Consider the following 4,969-nt stretch of genomic DNA (forward strand, 5'->3'; position numbering starts at 1 on the left):
TTTAGTTTCCCCAGGGTTTGTCCTTTTTGGGTTTTCATTAATTGTGCTTTCTAAAAGAAGATGTTAATTTTGGGGGGGGATAGGGGAAGAGCGAGTACCTTGAACTGCAGCTCTCAGTGGAGGAAGCCTTTTCCTGCTCTTGTGGTTGAATCCTCATTTAAGGGTGGCCTCATTATGAGCACAGCCTGCAGGGCTTAGGCAGGAGGGAGGAACTAAAACCCGGCACAGTCTGCAGCACTGAGGTACTGAGTTCCCTTCCCACCTCCTGTGCTCCTGCTTTTGCATGTGCTCAAATTAACACAGGGTTGAAACAGCACAGAGCTGCTAGGATGGGATGCTAGGCATGTGTAAGTGCTCTTTGGGAATGGGGGAGCCTTGGTGATCCACCCTGTTCCAACGTGCTTCCTAAGCAGCAGCTCACATCTCTGCTAGGAGGTTGTTAGGGTGCAGAAGCTGGGAGATGGGGTATAAAATGGGAAAAGAAAACAAGGGAGCAAAATCATCAAAGTCGGGGGCAGGGGGTGTAGAACCTCTCCATAAACCTTCAAAACACCCAGATTGCCGAGATGGCGTGGAAGTCAGGAGTGGTTTGAAGCAGAGATGGGGTCAGAGTAGGTGTGATTCCCCCTGCCTTCTCCCAGTCCAGAGAAGAGTAAACATGGGAATTCTGAACCAGTGACTCAGTGTTTGCTGGCTTTTACCTTGAACTTTAGTGCAATCTTGCCCTATTCTGGGAGAGAGGAGAAGGGAGCAGCTCTCACACTCTTGTGTTGAAGGTACGAGGATGGGGCAGAACAGCCATATTATTGGTCTGCCAGGCTGCACACAAGTATAACTGGAAAACCTTTATATGCCTGTTTTTTCTAACTTGCTGTGGGCTGAGCAGTGCCTGCCCCAAGTTCACTAAGAACACATTGGTGCTGGAAGGGCACCGTGCTGCTGTAGCCCACAGGTTTGCCTTGGGCCTGCCTGAGTCAGTGTCTCATGAAGCTGTGACATCCTTGGTTGGAGGGCACTGTTGGATGGAACAACTTACACAAGGGTCATTAATGTTCCTTTGAAGCTTCAGGAGGTTTCACATACAGCCAAAATTTAATTTTTTAATTGCTGGCTACCTGCCTAAAGCTCCTGTGTCTTTTTCTAGAGAAGCAGTTGATATGAGGGTTGGCCAGGGGGGCCTTTGTCTGTGACTGAGCCTCCACTCACGGCAATGACTTTGCCCATGATAACAGCTGCAGAACTCATTTCCTCCACATTTTCTTCTCAAAATACAGAGAACTCGTACACAACACCAGTATGAGACCTGAGGGAAGCATGTCAGCAGCCCCTAGTTAAAGCAGGAAGGTTTGCTGAGGCAACTGGGGTTTGGTAATTCTCTGGCTTGGCTCGGCTCTGGGCTCCTGAGGCCACGAGGAGATGCTCAGCACACCCTGCTCTGCTTCTTCCCTGGTGTGTGGAGCCATTTTCCAGCTGAACGAGCAGCATCATCCCAGGCACCTTCATGCTGGCATCAGGATGTGTTTTTGGGGTACCAGCTGGCATAAGGAGGGGTGTGTGCCCCTCCAGACACGCTCCCAACCAAGGCTAGCTGGGCTTGGGCTGTTCCCAGCCTTGAGCTGGGCTGCAACTGGGCCGCACTGTGGAGCTTACTGGCTGTCTCCTTAAGCAGGAAAACGAGGAGAAATGCCATGAGGCTCTTTTGTGCTGTACAGAAGGGTTGAAAAGATGTTGTGCTGCAGTGATTCAGTGGGGAAAGGATAAATCCCTCACATACACCTACGCACCACCACGAGAAAGAACTCCGTGGGCAGAGAAGGAGCAGAACATGAAATATGAATTTCCTCGAGCTGCTCAGGAGGGAGGGATGGCTTTGCAGAGCCCTTCCCCCGGTGGCTCCCTGTGCCCGGCTGGGCCGGAGGAAGGGCGGCCTGCTGAGGGAAGGTGCAGGTGGAGCCCTGCCCTGCCCCGCCCTGCCCTGCCCTGCCCTGCCCTGCCCTGCCCTGCCCCGCCCTGCCCTGCCCTGCCCTGCCCTGCCCACCACTCGCAGCCCCAGGTAGGGGCCGGGCCCTTCACACTTGGGTTTGGGCTGTGGTTCTGCCCTGAGGACAGGGCTCCGGCTGGCTCCGGCCATGCTTGGCTGAGCTGGCAGTGCCTCAGGGCCGAGGCCGATGGTGGAGGTGGTTCCCACTGTGGGAAACCTTGGGAAGCCCTAATGTAGGCTGCTGCCAAACCTTTGGGTCATCAAATAGTGCTCTAGACACCTGCTGACTCCAAAACCACCACTCAGCCTGAATCCTGATGCTCCTGTCTCCCTGTTCCTTAGGTAAGTGTGCAAAAAATACTGCTTTTAACCATTAAAAAACCATTTGGAGGTCTTCAAATCATATTTGTTTGAGGTGCAGGCTCTGTGACAGGTGCTGGTGAGGCAGGGGCTGTTCAGAGCCTGGGGCACATCCAGAGTCTCTGGAGGAGCCACGGCAGCAAAGGTAATCACTGCTGGTTTGGGCAGATTGAATTTACATTGCAAGAGGTTTTATTCAATTCTATTTGCTTTCTTAAATATTTTATATTACTTCTCAGTAAATTTGAATTCCTCCTATGTCTATGGAGCGTATGGGGATGCAGTTAATTTCCTATTACCCTGGGGATTTCAGACAGCTTCATTCTCAAAGCTATTTAGAAAATTATTTAATCACCTTGGAAAATCCAAGCCAAAAAATCTTGTGTTTACTTATTACTCGGTTGTAAATTTGTGATGCAAAACATAGCAGTACTGGGTTGTAACACTGCACACAAGCCTCCATTGAAATCCAGTGCCAAAATTAAAAAAAAAACCTAAAAAACACATTAACTCTCTGCACGCAGTGACACGAATACAGACGAACTTTTTGCATCACAAGGTTGGGCAGGAATTTCCGAGGTTTCTGCGGAGCCGAGTAACCCCGCAGATGCAGGGCAGCTCGTTGTGACACACTGAATTAGGATGTGATCATATTTACGCATTTTGAAACCCCGTAATGACTCATCCCCATGCCGTTAGAAGTTTGCTCTTCGTAAATGTGTGTTTGGCTGCTGCAAAGGGGCCATGTGAACGCCCACAGGACCTGGGGAAGGCAGCCCTTCCTCCCGCCGCCTCCGGTGGGCAGGGAACGGAGGCAGGGATGCTGCTCGGCAGTGGGTGCCTGCCTGCGACCTCCATCTCCTCCCACTGGTCCCCAAAATGGGATTTGCATGGACACGAAGCCGCTATCACAGGGGCCCTTAGGTTCAGCATTGCCATATAAAGAAGTGTGAGCTGGTCCCACCCTCAATACAGAAATACTGGGGGACACATTCTTGTGTTTTGCAGGGACCCAGTGAAGTCACCCGTCGCTGTGTTTGGCACCACATTCACCGGACTTGACCCATGTGTAAGAACCTCCTTGTTTTTAAAGGACAAAATCCAACTTTTCCCCCACACACTGGGTGTCTGGTGAACCCCCTGCTGAGCGTGGCAGGGGGCACGGGCCCAGCCTGGGGGTGACGTGGGCTCCCAGTGGCTTTGGAGGAGCGGTGTCAGCCCCACGCCCACGCCGCAGCCTCGGGATCCGCCTGGCGCTCATTGAGGAGCTGCAGCTTCTCCGCCACGCACAGCCTGAGCTCAGAGCATCCCTCTCGTATCTCCCCTCCCTGGCTGCCTTCCAGCCTCTCCGCGTGCGCCCGGTTATTACTGTAGCATCCAGCATGTTTTACTTCATATTCATCTCTCTTGCACATACCGGCCCACTCATGTATTAGATCCGAATCCTTTTTTTTTTTTTGTTCCCTTTTTTTATTTTCCGGCTTGTTGCTCGACAGAGCGGTGAGGCACGACACGCTGCGTGTTGTGACACATCCTGACAGGTCTCGGCGGCACGGCGTGCTCGGCTTGGAGCAGCCGTCTCCTCTGTGTCCTGTTTTCCTGCTGGCCAGACTCGCTGGTTCCCAGTAGCAGCTGCCTCCAGGGAAGCAGAGGAGAGTGTTGGATGCCACCACTTTGGGTGGTGATGGCACCCAAAGGTGTCTTGGCTTTTAACGTGCCTCTTTGCCAAAGCAGGGTAAAGGCAAGGGAAAACGCAGCCACTCACTATTCCCAAAGCCTTGCTTGCTCTCTTCTTGGATAATGTTTTGGCCTTTCATTCTCACGCTGTGTTAGCTGAAGGTGATTCCACAGGGCTGGCTGGGGCCATGCTGGATTCCCTGCTGTACTGGTAGCACTGGCCGGTGAAGTGCCAGCAACAGTGTGAATACAGACTTTCCAAATTATTTTGGTGTGTTAGGCATGTGGCCAGTTTTGAAGGGCTTGTCACTGTGCTCCTCAAAAGGATTAGAAAAGCTTTTGAAGCTTGATAGGAACAAAGAATTGCTAATGAGAAGGAGGATGGAGTGTATCTTAGTAAGGAGCTGCTGTGAGTGCCTGGGGAAGGCAGCACTGGTGCATGGCTGCAGTGGGGTGGGGGACATTTTCTAAAATATTGTGTTTTGATTTGCTGATTTTCCTCTTCTGAAGCGACCTACTCAAAAAGGCAAGCCTAATTCTGCTGGCTGGTGGAGTCTGGGTTTTATTTAAATCTGTGGAGGATAAAAGTGGGAATGATACTCAAAGTGGCCATCTTAAAGTATGCATTCATTGCAGGAGATCCCTGATGTAGCTGTGTTTAATTATGAGATAGAGGAGAATTCATGTCAGTGCTTGAAACCAAGTTTACATCTCAACCTCACACAAACATCTTTCTCTTGGTGTCCAAAGTAATCCCCTGGGGGTCGGTGGAGTGGGGTCCCATTTCACTGCCCAAAGACAGTTGGTTTTTTCCCTGAAATAGAGATGAGCTGGCCTGGAAAGCAACAGACACTTTGCAAATTGCTTTGTTGGCTCCCCACTTGTGGCAGCTATTTCATTTCACCCTTTGCTGTGCCCAGCAGCGGCCAGACAGTGCTGGGTCTCAGGCTG

The sequence above is a fragment of the Zosterops lateralis genome (assembly GCF_965231275.1).
Source record: "Zosterops lateralis genome assembly, chromosome: 7".
Taxonomy (NCBI): Eukaryota; Metazoa; Chordata; class Aves; order Passeriformes; family Zosteropidae; genus Zosterops; species Zosterops lateralis.